This window comes from Gopherus flavomarginatus, chromosome 8, assembly GCF_025201925.1.
Source record: "Gopherus flavomarginatus isolate rGopFla2 chromosome 8, rGopFla2.mat.asm, whole genome shotgun sequence".
Lineage (NCBI taxonomy): Eukaryota > Metazoa > Chordata > Testudines > Testudinidae > Gopherus > Gopherus flavomarginatus.
Window position 1 is genome coordinate 113,928,768 of NC_066624.1, and position 15,538 is coordinate 113,944,305.

Here is a 15,538-nt window from a genome sequence, read left to right on the forward strand (position 1 = left end):
CCGTCCCCCTGTGCAACCTCCATCCATCCCCCCACCGTGCAACCTCCTCCATCCCCGCCCGTGCAACCTCCTCGTCCTCCATCCCTCCATCCCCCATGCAACCTCCTCCTCCATCCATCCATCCACCCCCCCATGCAACCTCCTCCTCCTCCATCTGTCCGTCCCCCCCCATGCAACCTCCTCCTCCTCCTCCTCCTCCATCCATCCATCCATCCCCTGTGCAACCTCCTCCTCCATCCATCCGTCCCCCCCATGCAACCTCCTCCTCCATCCATCCATCCATCCACCCCCCCATGCAACCTCCTCCTCCTCCATCCATCCATCCATCCACCCCCCCATGCAACCTCCTCCTCCTCCATCCATCCATCCATCCCCTGTGCAACCTCCTCCTCCATCCATCCGTCCCCCCCATGCAACCTCCTCCTCCATCCATCCATCCACCCCCCCCATGCAACCTCCTCCTCCATCCATCCATCCACCCCCCCATGCAACCTCCTCCTCCGTCCGTCCGTCCCCCTGTGCAACCTCCTCCATCCATCCATCCATCCATCCTCTCACCCCCCCATGCAACCTCCTCCTCCTCCATGTCCCTCCCTTCCCCTTTGCAACCACCTCCATCCATCCATCCATCCATCCCCCATGCAACCTCCTCCATCCATCCATCCCCCATGCAACCTCCTCTTCCATCCATCCATCCACCCCCCCATGCAACCTCCTCCTCCTCCATCCGTCCGTCCCCCCCCATGCAACCTCCTCCTCCTCCATCCATCCATCCATCCATCCCCTGTGCAACCTCCTCCATCCATCCATCCACCCACCCACCCCCCCATGCAACCTCCTCCTCCATGTCCGTCCATCCCCTGTGCAACCTCCATCCATCCCCCCACCGTGCAACCTCCTCCTCCTCCATGTCCGTCCGTCCGTCCCCCTGTGCAACCTCCATCCATCCACCCACCCATCCCTCCATGCAACCTCCTCCTCCGTCTGTCCGTCCCCCTGTGCAACCTCCTCCATCCATCCATCCATCCATCCCCTCACCCCCCCATGCAACCTCCTCCTCCTCCTCCATGTCCCTCCCTTCCCCTTTGCAACCACCTCCATCCATCCATCCCCCCACCCCCGCATGCAACCTCCTTCATCCATCCATCCCCCCCATGCAACCTCCTCCTCCATGTCCATCCATCCCCTGTGCAACCTCCATCCATCCCCCCACCGTGCAACCTCCTCCTCCTCCATGTCCGTCCGTCCGTCCCCCTGTGCAACCTCCATCCATCCACCCACCCATCCCTCCATGCAACCTCCTCCTCCTCCTCCATGTCCATCCGTCCCCCTGTGCAACCTCCTCTATCCATCCATCCATCCCCCCACGCAACCTCCTCCTCCATCCATCCATCTATCCCACTGTGCAACCACTTCCTTCATCCATCCCCATGCAACCTCCATCCATCCATCTTCAGGTGCCCCCTGGTCCATCCAGCCATTCCCATATGCACTCCTCCTCCATCCATCCATCCATCCCGCTGTGCAACCTCCTCCTTCATCCATCCCCATGCAATCTCCATCCATCCATCCCCAGGTGCCTCCTTGTCTATCCATCCATCTATTCCATGTGCACCGCTCCTCTATTCATCCCCAGGTGCCCCCTCCTCTATCCATCTCTCTACCACCAGGTGCCCTCCTTCTCTGTCCAGCTGTCTATCCCCATGTACATCCTTCCTGTATCCAGCTACCTGTCCATCCCCAGGGGCACTCCTCATCTATCTATCCCTCCATCTATCCCCACACGCACCCCTCTATCTATTCCCATGTGAACCCCCCTCCAGTATCTGAGCTGTTCTGGCAAGAAGTAAGCACTAATCCATCTCATTCCCAGCCCTGCTGGCAGGAAGAAGCTTGAACTCATTGTGGGATGTTCTCATGTATATACATCCATGGAAGAGGGTGCTGGTGTGAGTGGAGGTTATTGCAAAGCTGAGTTGAACAGATCATAGAATACCAGGGTTGGAAGGGAGCTCAGGAAGTCATCTAGTCCAACCCCTTGCTCAAAGCAGGACCTATCCACAGACAGATTTTTGCCCCAGATCCCTAAATGGCCCTCTCAAGGATTGAACTCACAACCCTGGGTTTAGCAGGCCAATGCTCAAACCACTGAACTATCCCTCTTAGCTCTGAAGCAGTTATGTTGATGCTCACTTTATATTATCTGTCAGGGATTTCCATAGTCTTGGTCCAGCCAATACCATGCACAGCTTTGTAAATCGGTGCACTGGACTCTGGTCAGTGGGGAGCCAGTGTAGGGAATAGTGAATCAGTGTGAAGTGTTCTAGTGAGTGGATGATCTGCTGCATTCTGGCCACGATGTAGCTCCCTCAGAGCATTTGGCTTCATCCTCAGGGTATTCAGACACTCCATGTGTGTGCAGGATGGTTTACAGCCCTTTTGCAGACTTGCAGACTCCATCTATTTAAAAAAATAAATTCAACATATAAGAGGAGCCCATTAATTTTAACATATATTTTGTTTACATTAAATGTATTCCCTGGATGGGAAGTTCCATCAATTTATATAGCTGTCACCGGGTGCTCTCTCGTTGTGGCTTGGCTGCTCCTTCTTTGTGGCCAAGTCACTGTGTTTTCCCCCTTCCGGGATTATCAAAGACTCTCCATACAAATGGTCTCCAGCAGTCTTCCCATGCACTGCCCAGACTGTGCCACTTCCCCAGTGCCTGGCAGGGGACCCCACACATGCCCTGAACTCCGAGTTCCAGCTTAGGGACCCTCTAATCAGCAGCCAAGGTCTGCACCAGCTTAGACCTTGCTGCCATTTCCCTGAGCCGTTTTCTACACCTTGGGCTCTTGGGTGGTTGGTTTGTTCCTTGCTCACCTCCCTAACATCCAGAGAGTGGCCACAGCCTCCGTCACTGCAGCCCCTTTCTGCTGCCAGCATCCTGGCTTCATACTAGCCTCACCTGTTCCTTCTCAGCTGGGCTCTATCATTACTCAGAGGTTACTTAGGCTGCCTCATTCCCCTCTGGCATGGCCAATCTGATTAACTGGCCCCTTCTCAGCCTCATTCACCCCTTCTCAGTGGTGCTGGAACAATTTGTGCAGTGGGGGTGCTGAGAGCCATGGAACCAAACTGTAAACCCTGGGTATAATGGAAACCACCTCCAGCTAGGGGGAGCAGCAGCACCCCAGCACCCCTCGTTCTACACTTTTGCCCTTTCTAGGCTAGTGTGGGTGAACCACACACAAGAGATGGTGGACATTGATCCCAGACAGGGAGGATTCCTATTCTCCCCTGCTACATCCAGTCACTCTTTAAAGCTGATGTTTTACCTTCTCCACTTATCTGCAATCAGAACCAGCTAATGGGGCTGCCAGCTCTCCCTTGGCATGGACCATCCCAACCATAGACATCACTACATAGTGTCATTCTTAGTTACTTTGGAGCATAGCCAGAAAGTCTTAACATGATGTCTGCTCGACTTAAAATCGCTGCCAAGAGATCTGGCAAAATCTCTGTTACTTTGAGACACTTCCAGCTAGACTGGAGAAAGCCCTAGTGGACAGGACATATCTTGCACAGCCAAAAGGAGGTGAGGGTTGTCATAAACAGATAGCTAAGGGTTAATGTCTCTTTCACCTGAAGCACCTGACCAGAGGACCAATCAGGAAACCGGATTTTTTCAACTTTGGGTGGAGGGAATTGAGTGTCTGAGTCTTTTGTCTGCCTGCCTGCTTTCTCTGAGCTTTGGAGAAGTAGTTTCTACTTTCTAGTCTTCTGTTTCTAAGTGTAAGGACAAAGAGATCAGCTAGTAAGTTATATGGTTTCTTTTCTTTGATATTTGCATGAATATAAGTGCTGGAGTGCTTTAATTTGTATTCTTTTTGAATAAGGCTGTTTATTCAATATTCTTTTAAGCAATTGACCCTGTATTGTATCATCTTAATACAGAGAGCCCATTTGTATGTATTTTTCTTTCTTTTTATATAAAGCTTTCTTTTAAGACCGGTTGGAGTTTTTCTTTACTTCAGGGAAATTGAGTCTGTACTCACCAGGGAATTGGTGGGAGGAAGAAATCAGGGGAGATCTGTGTGTTGGATTGCTAGCCTGATTTTGCATTCCCTCTGGGGGAATAGGAAAGTACTTTTTGTTTCCAGGACTGGGAACAGAGAGGGGGGAAGGGAAAAAGGATTATTTCCCTTTGTTGTGAGACTCAAGGGATTTGGGTCTTGGGGTCCCCAGGGAAGGTTTTTCAGGGGGACCAGAGTGCCCCAAAACACTCTAATTTTTTGGGTGGTGGCAGCAGGTACCAGGTCCAAGCTAGTAACTAAGCTTGGAGGTTTTCATGCTAACCCCCATATTTTGGACGCTAAGGTCCAAATCTGGGACTAAGGTTATGATATGGTGTAGCAGCGGGTGGGAACTAGACAGAATCCAGAAGCCAGTAGGAATATTATATTTTTCTTTTCTCTGCTAAGGGCTTTTTAGCAGAGAGAAACAGTTTGGTTTTAAAAGGGAACTAGAGAGAATTTTTTTTTTCTGCTCTCTCTGGCAGTTTGTGGCTTGCATGTTAAGCGAGAAGCCATTAAGAGACTGTTGAGGGTCTTTTGTCACACAATAGCACTCCCATTGAGAGTCATTACCAGCACTATATGAATGCAAATAAAGTGGTTTTTCAGGTTTACTTAACATTGAAAATTAGCTAAAGGCACTGTTGCTAGGCAGACTTCAGGAGGCAACAGAGAACCTGCAGTTCAGAAGATAAACACCGGAGGGCACCCCAACCCAAGAAAACAGGAACCATGACTTCTAAGGCAAAAATTGAGGCCGAAGAACAAATCAAAGAAGCTGAACACAGGCGACAGATGGAGATGAAAGAAAAGGAAGAAAGCATCAAACTGGCAGCCTTCCAAAGAGAACAGGCAGCCCAAGAGGCAGCACACAAAAGAAAACTAGAAGAAGAAGAGGTGGCCTACCGAAGGAAACAAGCAGAAGAAGAGGCGGCCCACCGCCGAGACATGGAAAAACACCAAAAAGAAATGGAAAAACAACAAAAAGAAATGGAAAAACAACAAAAAGAGAATGAAGAGAAGGAAAAACAGAGAAAACATGAACTGGAGTTGGCAAAAGCTGGGCTGCATGTGCCAGCCAACCCTAACAACCCGGCGCCAATTATTGCTCCACAGCACAGGAAATTTCCCACCTACAAGGCAGGTGATGACACCGAGGCCTTCTTGGAAAATTTTGAAAGAGCCTGTCTTGGGTACAGCATTCCCGAAGACCAGTACATGGTAGAATTGAGGTCACAGCTCAGTGGACCTTTAGCAGAGGTGGCAGCTGAAATGCCTAAGCACCAAATGAATGACTATAAACTTTTTCAAACCAAGGCCAGATACAGGATGGGGATAACCCCAGATCATGCCCGTCGGCGCTTCAGAACCCAAAAGTGGAAACCAGAGGTGTCATTTCCCAAACACGCCTACTACATTGCAAAAAACTATGAGGCCTGGATAACAGGAAACAACATTCAAACCTTGGAAGAACTGCACCGCCTCATACAAATGGAGCAGTTCTTGGATGGTGTTCCTGAAGACATCACACGGTACATACAAGATGGAAAACCCAAAGATATCGCTGAGGGGGGAGATTGGAGCCAAATGGATGGAACTGGCAGAAAGCAAGAAAGCTACTGTCAAGGGGAACGATTACCCCAGGGGGCACACAGACCATAAACCCTACAACCGAGGACAGCCAAAGACCCCACATACCACCCAAGTAAAGCCACAGATACCCTACCCTTCAACCTCACCAGTCTCCAGTAACTCACTTCGGCCCAGTGACCCATCAGATGGAAGATGCTTTAAGTGTAATGAACTGGGACATATCAAGGCCAACTGTCCAAAGAACACCATGCGAGTGCAATTCATTACACCACCATCACACCAAAGATCCCCAGGCCCGGATGCCTCTCAAATACCCTTGGAGCGAAGGGAAAATTTGAGAGTGGGCGGAAAGAAGGTTACTGCGTGGAGAGACACGGGGGCACAAGTGTCAGCTATCCACCAATCCTTCGTTGACCCCAAATTCATCAACCCAAAGGCCAAAGTTACAATTTACCCCTTCATGTCACAAGCTGTAGACTTGCCTACAGCTCAACTGCCTGTCCAGTACAAAGGCTGGTCAGGAATGTGGACTTTTGCAGTCTATGACAATTATCCTATCCCCATGCTACTGGGGGAAGACTTGGCCAACCAGGTGAAGCAGGCCAAGAGAGTGGGAATGGTTACACGTAGCCAAACCAGGCAAGCTTCCAGACCCATTCCTGTTCCTGAGCCGTCCACAGAGGCCCCGTCTGTGTTACCAGAGACCCAGACAGAGGTAGTGGACCCGGATTCCATGCCTACCACTGAAACAGCCACAGCATCTCCAGTCCCAGGCCCGGAACTGGAACAGCAACCAGCACCAGCAAGTGCAACCACATCTTCAAACTCAACGCCAGAGGGCGCCAGCGAGCCAGAACTGGCAGAAGCAACAGACAGCCATACCCAAAAGGCTCAGCCAGAGCCTGAAATACCCTCAGGTGCACCAGCGGAGAGCGGTTCACCAGCAACGGAAACAACCCCATCACCTACATCGCTTCCAGAGAGACCAAGCCCAAGTCCACAGTCTGAGGAAGAACTGGTGACCCCAGCCTCAAGGGAACAGTTCCAGACTGAGCAGGAAGCAGATGACAGCCTTCAGAAAGCTTGGGCTGCGGCACGGAGCATCCCACCGCCTCTCAGCTCTTCTAATCGATCCCGGTTTGTTATAGACCAAGGACTTTTATACAAGGAAATTCTTTCTGGTGGACACCGGGAAGAATGGCAGCCGCAAAAACAGTTGGTGGTTCCAACTAAGTACCGGGGGAAGCTCTTAAGCTTAGCCCATGATCATCCCAGTGGCCATGCTGGGGTGAACAGAACCAAGGACCGGTTGGGGAAGTCCTTCCACTGGGAGGGGATGGGCAAGGACGTTGCCAAGTATGTCCGGTCTTGTGAGGTATGCCAAAGAGTGGGAAAGCCTCAAGACCAGGTCAAGGCCCCTCTCCAGCCACTCCCCATAATTGAGGTCCCATTTCAGCGAGTAGCTGTGGATATTCTGGGCCCTTTCCCAAAAAAGACGCCCAGAGGAAAGCAGTACGTACTGACTTTAGTGGACTTTGCTACCCGATGGCCGGAAGCAGTAGCTCTAGGCAACACCAGGGCTAACACTGTGTGCCTGGCCCTAACAGACATTTTTGCCAGGGTAGCTTGGCCCTCCGACATCCTTACAGATTCAGGGTCTAATTTCCTGGCAGGGACCATGGAAAAACTGTGGGAAACTCATGGGGTGAATCACTTGGTTGCCACCCCATACCACCATCAAACCAATGGCCTGGTGGAAAGTTTCAATGGAACTTTGGGGGCCATGATACGAAAATTCATCAACGAATTCTCCAATAATTGGGACCTAGTGTTGCAGCAGTTGCTGTTTGCCTACAGGGCTGTACCACATCCCAGTTTAGGGTTTTCACCATTTGAACTTGTGTATGGTCACGAGGTTAAGGGGCCATTACAGTTGGTGAAGCAGCAATGGGAGGGATTTACGCCTTCTCCAGGAACTAACATTCTGGACTTTGTAAGCAACCTACAAAGCACCCTCCAACACTCTTTAGCCCTTGCTAGAGAGAACCTAAAGGATGCTCAGGAAGAGCAAAAGGCCTGGTATGACAGACATGCCAGAGAACGTTCCTTCAAGGTAGGAGACCAGGTTATGGTCTTGAAGGCACAACAGGCCCATAAGATGGAAGCATCATGGGAAGGGCCATTCACGGTCCAAGAGCACCTGGGAGCTGTAAACTACCTCATAGCATTTCCCAATTCCTCACTAAAGCCTAAAGTGTACCATGTTAATTCTCTCAAGCCTTTCTATTCCAGAGACTTACAGGTTTGTCAGTTTACAGTCCAGGGAGATGATGCTGAGTGGCCTGACGGTGTCTACTACGACGGGAAAAAAGACGGTGGCGTGGAAGAGGTGAACCTCTCAACCACCCTGGAACGTCTGCAGCGGCAACAAATCAAGGAGCTGTGCACTAGCTTCACCCCATTGTTCTCAGCCACCCCAGGACGGACTGAACGGGCATACCACTCCATTGATACAGGTAATGCTCACCCAATCAGAACCCCACCCTACCGAGTGTCTCCTCATGCCCAAGCTGCTATAGAACAGGAGATCCAAAACATGCTACAGATGGGTATAATCCGCTCATCTACCAGTGCATGGGCATCTCCAGTGGTTCTGGTACCCAAACCAGATGGGGAAATACGCTTTTGCATGGACTACCGTAAGCTAAATGCTGTAACTCGTCCGGACAACTATCCAATGCCACGTACCGATGAGCTATTGGAGAAGTTGGGACGTGCCCAGTTCATCTCTACAATAGACTTAACCAAGGGGTACTGGCAAGTACCGCTAGATGAACCTGCCAAGGAGAGGTCAGCATTCGTCACCCATGCAGGGGTGTATGAATTCAATGTCCTTCCTTTCGGCCTTCGAAATGCACCCGCCACCTTCCAGAGGCTGGTAGATGGTCTACTAGCTGGACTGGGAGAATTTGCAGTTGCCTACCTCGATGATGTGGCCATTTTTTCAGACTCCTGGCCCGAACACCTACTACACCTGGAAAAGGTCTTTGAGCGCATCAGGCAGGCCGGACTAACTGTTAAGGCCAAAAAGTGTCAAATAGGCCAAAACAGAGTGACTTACCTGGGGCACCAGGTGGGTCGAGGAACCATAAACCCCCTACAGGCCAAGGTGGATGCTATCCAAAAGTGGCCTGTCCCACGGTCAAAGAAGCAGGTCCAATCCTTCTTAGGCTTGGCCGGATACTACAGGCGATTTGTACCACACTACAGCCAAATCGCTGCCTCACTGACCAACCTGACCAAAAAGACCCAGCCAAATGCAGTTAAGTGGACTGATGAGTGTCAAAAGGCCTTTACCCAACTTAAGGCAACGCTCATGTCTGACCCTGTGCTCAGGGCCCCGGATTTTGACAAGCCATTCCTAGTAACCACAGATGCATCTGAGCGTGGTATAGGAGCGGTGCTCATGCAGGAAGCAACAGATCACAACTTCCATCCTGTCATGTTTCTCAGCAAGAAACTGTCTGAGAGGGAAAGTCACTGGTCAGTCAGTGAAAAGGAATGCTATGCCATTGTGTACGCCCTGGAAAAGCTACGCCCATATGTTTGGGGACGGCGGTTCCAACTACAAACTGACCATGCTGCACTAAAGTGGCTTCATACTGCCAAGGGGAACAACAAGAAACTTCTTCGTTGGAGTTTAGCTCTCCAAGATTTTGATTTTGAAATTCAACACATCACAGGAGCTTCTAACAAAGTAGCTGATGCACTCTCCCGTGAGAGTTTCCCAGAATTCAGTAGTTAAAAAGTGTTCTTAAAATGTCGAAGTCTGTTAGTTATATACTTAGGAGTATATGTAAAGGTGTATGTGTTGTATTAATCTGTTTATTTTCAAGTTCTAGAAGGAAATCGCCGCCAGTGAGCTTCCCCACTGTCTGCAATTTGGGGGGCGTGTCATAAACAGATAGCTAAGGGTTAATGTCTCTTTCACCTGAAGCACCTGACCAGAGGACCAATCAGGAAACCGGATTTTTTCAACTTTGGGTGGAGGGAATTGAGTGTCTGAGTCTTTTGTCTGCCTGCCTGCTTTCTCTGAGCTTTGGAGAAGTAGTTTCTACTTTCTAGTCTTCTGTTTCTAAGTGTAAGGACAAAGAGATCAGCTAGTAAGTTATATGGTTTCTTTTCTTTGATATTTGCATGAATATAAGTGCTGGAGTGCTTTAATTTGTATTCTTTTTGAATAAGGCTGTTTATTCAATATTCTTTTAAGCAATTGACCCTGTATTGTATCATCTTAATACAGAGAGCCCATTTGTATGTATTTTTCTTTCTTTTTATATAAAGCTTTCTTTTAAGACCGGTTGGAGTTTTTCTTTACTTCAGGGAAATTGAGTCTGTACTCACCAGGGAATTGGTGGGAGGAAGAAATCAGGGGAGATCTGTGTGTTGGATTGCTAGCCTGATTTTGCATTCCCTCTGGGGGAATAGGAAAGTACTTTTTGTTTCCAGGACTGGGAACAGAGAGGGGGGAAGGGAAAAAGGATTATTTCCCTTTGTTGTGAGACTCAAGGGATTTGGGTCTTGGGGTCCCCAGGGAAGGTTTTTCAGGGGGACCAGAGTGCCCCAAAACACTCTAATTTTTTGGGTGGTGGCAGCAGGTACCAGGTCCAAGCTAGTAACTAAGCTTGGAGGTTTTCATGCTAACCCCCATATTTTGGACGCTAAGGTCCAAATCTGGGACTAAGGTTATGTTGGCAAAATCTCTGTTACTTTGAGACACTTCCAGCTAGACTGGAGAAAGCCCTAGTGGACAGGACATATCTTGCACAGCCAAAAGGAGGTGAGGGTGAACTAGATCTTTCACTTACCTGTTCACTTTGACCAAGTCATATTTTTGATGAGCCAGTAAAATATAATCATATAAATGCTAAGTATAGCAATCATTCCTCATTGGCTTTGTATCCTTAGCAGGATAGGGGCTAATAGAGTTGGTGTCTGGCAGAGTAAATGTTCGTGATGTAGATTGCAAGGCTCTCGGGGCAGGGATTGTCTTTTTATCACATATATGCACAGCAGCTAGCACAGTGGGGCCTTGATCCCCGACAGGGCCTCTAATATAGGTAATAACGATGAGGAACAATGGTGATGGTTTTGTGAGAATGAAGTAGGCAACTGAGTACTTAGATTTTTCCTCTCATCTCCACTACACAAAATCAAACTAAGAAAGACGCTAAGTAGAGATTCGGGCCCTGCTTATCCCATTTAGAAACAGAAAACTAACCTTACTGGCTCTGAAATAGTGACTCTAGCAAACAGGGAGGGATTCTGGGATGTGCAGATGAGGTAGCTGCCAACATCTGATGAAAGTGAAAGCCCTGGGCACAGGTTGGGACTGGGACAGGCAGCTGGCCCAGCCAAAAAGGATTATTCAAATGGACTTTAATAGCAGCCGTTGCAACAGATCCAGATCAGGATGAGAGTAAAGGGTAAGTTACTAAACAATTTGACCTGTTCTTTTGCAATGAATTGATTAAGGAGCCATTTCTCTTTGTATGTCTCCTGGACTGAATCCAACCATTACTTACTGCACCAGAGTCATGTGTGTCAGGTTTAAATAGAGATCATGCCAGGTTAACCCTTGAATGCACAGTCATTGGGCATGGCAGAGGCCAAGCTGTTTCTTACTATTGAATGTTGATCTCGAAAGGCACATCGGGATATGTATCCATCAGGTCAGAGTGCTCCCAGCACTAAACATACCTGGCATGGCCATGTTATAAAGCATGTCAGGATATGTATCCATCTGGTCAAAGTGCTCCCAGCACTCGATGTACCTGGTTTGCCTGTGTTATAAATCTATATTTCTTCTTTTGTTTTTTGTGTCAAAAGTGGGCAGGCGTAATACAGATTTCCCAGAGCACAGCTGTGACTTGCAGGAACCTCTGCTGTCGCTGTTTGGTGTCAGGTTCCTCTACCACACAAACATCTTTCTTCCATCTCTCCTGCTCCCTGGAAAAAGCAAAGGCTGCTTCTTCCTGGCAGAGAAGGAAGAAAAAAGAGATCACTGTTGTCATTTTACTTAGGGAAGGTGCTCAGACATTATGGTGATGGTCCGTAGGTAGCTTTGTATGTAAGGCTTAATTTATTCATCTTTGGAATAAGCGGTCTAAGGTCCTCATGCACCAATGAAGGGTGCTGTATTAGGCCAAAATATTCATTTTGATATTTCTTTAATACTTTGGTTAAAAAAAATACACTCCCCCCACTTCTTATTCAGCAGCCAGAATACGACACATCCCCCAGTGATTACTTCACTGGTTGCATCTGGCAACTCTTGTAACTCAAACATCAAAGGCACATGCAATCCAGGAAGCAGAAGAGAACGATCTTCTGCCTTCCTGAAGGCCAGCTCTGAGGTTGTGCAGGGAGAGGTGCAACTCTTTACCTCTTGCCATGGAAGAATGGCAATGCATCCTCCACATCTCAGGTTGTTCCTTTAACAATATAGGACAGAACATAGAAGATCCAGGCCACCTAGGACTTCTTGGTTGCTATTATGCTGAACACCATGGCCACTCCAGGATAGAACTCAGCTCCTCCTGCCCCAAAAGCACAAGTCCCTCCCACATCAACTAAAGGAGAATCTCTATCAGCTGTTAGAAGCACAGGGACCATGGTACTAGTTGAGCAAATCAGATTCCATCCAGTAGAAGGCAGTGGTTCTCCCTTTCTCTCCCACAGTCTCTCGCACACCAATTCTTTTCCAGTTTATCATATATATTGCAATGGAATGGAATGGAATATAAATGGAATGGAATGCATGAATTACAAATCTGTACCTGCAACTGTTGAGAGGAGGATTTAGCTTCATTTAACTTTGCGGTAGCTTCCAGAGCCCCACCAGGCAAGGGCTCTGTTGGGCTGAGTCTGTGAAAACAGATGGTAAAATACATTCCCTGCCCCAAGCCCTTTCTAGTCGAAGCATACACCAGCATGTTGATCTTCAGGGATAATTCCCAGCTTGAGGAGACATACCCACAATAGCTCCGATCGAGAAAGCGTTCTCAAAACAGCAGAAGAGTGGCTAGCTGCCCTGAACACGTACCCATCTGAGCCCCTAGGTATGTACTTGGGTGGCTAGCCCATTCCATCGCTCGCGTTGCTGCGGTTACACTCCTATTTTTAGGATTAGCTCAATCAGAGCTAACGGGTAGGTCTCTGCTGGCTGTAAGTTACACTACAGCTTCCAGCGTACGTTTAGCCTAAAAGACAAGATGATAGTGGATGAAACAAGCAGACCACAATGGAGTTGGGAGAAACCAGGTTAAAAAAATAATAGGATGTGCACAGGGCTTAGCTATTGTGGAGTAGTGATCACAGCTGACCACCGGTCTAGCCATTCTCCGGTTGCAGGATTCTGTGCACACCACAGAATAGGAGAGTTTGAGGAGTTATCTGAAGGGGGATGAGGTTAGGGCTTTGTGGATTTTGACTGGGAGCTTTCTCAGGCATCATCAATTTGGGAGAATGAAGTGTTTCCGGAGACCTGCGCATTGCCAACAGTTATTGCATAGTGTATTACGGATGCTGGAGAATTGCCTGAAATTCTCCCAGTTTTTGAGGCAGAAACTGTCCTGGCGGCCCCATAAATAATAAGAAAAGATTTGCATCTGTGAATGTCAGCAGCAAAATGTACCAGTGTGCGCTGTGCTGGGCAGAACCACGCCAGCGTAGATGCTGGTGGGTGACCCGTCCAATAGAGACACTGGAGTCTTCTGAAGATTCTTAAGGGCATTGTCTGTTTTTCAATGAAGCATTTCTAATCTCAAGCTGATTTAGTTGTTTACAGACCCCACCTGACCAAAATGTGGTTCTTTTAGCATCACCAGAAAGCAGCAATCCCCTCGTGTAACGCCAGCCACGTGTGAATTCCTGTGTGTGAACTCAGCGTCTGTGCGAGGTGCTGATTGGCAAAGAACAGACGTCATCTTGAGAGTGGAATACAAAACAGCGGCTGTAAATATGAGCGTGCGGGGATAGCTAGGGCAGCTAAAGAGCATCAGCTACTGACAGGATGTGTCGTTCTGTCCGTATGTGGTAGATTCAATAAAGTTGTTACATTGAAATGGCTTCCAGGCTGAACAGCCATTAACATGGCGCTAGAAGTGACCTGAACTGAATGCTGGACCCTCATTTTTACAACTCATCGAACAGACGGCTTCTCCAGCAGCTCGGCCCCCTTTAAGGGCTCGTCTACGCTACCTGCCGGATTGTCGGGCAGCGATCAATCCAGTGGGGGTCAATTTATTGCATGTACATCGACCGCTGAGCGCTCTACCAGAACCGACGGGAGGGCGTCAGCAGTCAACCTACTGCAGTGAAGACACTGTGGTGAGTAGATCTAAGTACGCTATTCATGCAACTTCAGCTACATGATCTGAGATCGACCCCACACGGTAGTATAGACAAGCCCTAACACTGGGCTTGGGTTTGGTTCGATGCTGACCCCAAGAAAAAGCGCCCCCTACTGAATCACAGCCCCACTTCCCACAGCACCTTTTCCTACCTGTATATTTCTATGGACTCCTTGCTCTAATTCAGTAGCTATCCCTGTCAGTTTGCAGAAGGCAACCATAGCAAATGGCATTTGCACTTACAAGCTATGCTGAGCGGTAGACAAAGAATAAGTCTGCATCTCTCGTACTGCAGTGTGGGATCATCTATCCTCTCTGCATGTGTCCAAATGACTGGGTCACTTGCCAACTTATTTTGCCTTGGAGCAAAACCACTATTACAGATTTTATGCAAATCCTGATAATTATTTAGTAGCAGCAGCTCATTTTCAAAAGCCAAGGACACCAGGGCATTTTGCCAACAGAAAACATTGTTCTTTGCAGCAGATTTTTCTTCCATTCTCCTCCGGACAGCACTGGGAGATCTCAGTACTGTGCTTCTAAAATATGCATGCAACGACTGCTATTTAATCATGCAGTTTCACAGTGCCCGAGTCAGTGGTATTACCAAGCCTGTTAGTTCCAAACTGGTATAGTAAGAATCCTCGCATCACCTCCCCACAACCAGATAATCAAAGATAATTTAGCTCTATGCAAAATTGCAACTGTTTTAATTCAAGCCAGCACAGCAACTTTTCGGGGATAATCAGAGGGGGGCTCTACCAAAGGCTATTTTTACATTTTATTACATGCATCATGGCAGGAAACTGATCCCCAAAGCATGGGGCTAACTGAGATCAGATTTTGGCTCAAAGAGTTTATCAGAAACAAGAATGTGCTTTGATGATAAGTATGGGCACCAGTTGTTCCTCCCAAGTACCTAGCTGCACTCTCACACACCCTGAGCGGCCAGTGTGGTGGAACATTGTTGCTCGGAAGGGGATTGTTCGTACGGCTCCGTAGAAGAGGAATAATAAAAAATCCCACAAGTGACACCGAACTGCATTGGCCAATGGGAGCTGCAGGGTTGGGCCCTGCAGATGGGGCAGTGTGCAGAGCCACCTGGCCACACCTCTGCATAGGAGCCAGAGGAGGACATGCCACTGCTTCCCGGAGCTGCTTAAGGTAGGCACCTCCCGGAGTCTGCACTCCTGACCCCCTCCTGTGCCCCAACCCCCTGTCCCAGTCCTGATCCCCCTCCCACCCTCCAAACCCCTCAGCCCCACCCTCCTGCCCCCCAGAGCCTATACCCTCAACCAGAGCCTTCATCCCCTCTCGCACCCCAACCCCCAATTTCATGAGCATTCATGGCCCACCATACAATTTCCACACCAGTTTGCCCACCCCTGGCTTAGAGTGTCTCCTCCCATGCTCCTCTGCAGTCCTTGTGGTTTGGCACAGAGGAAGTGCAGTTAT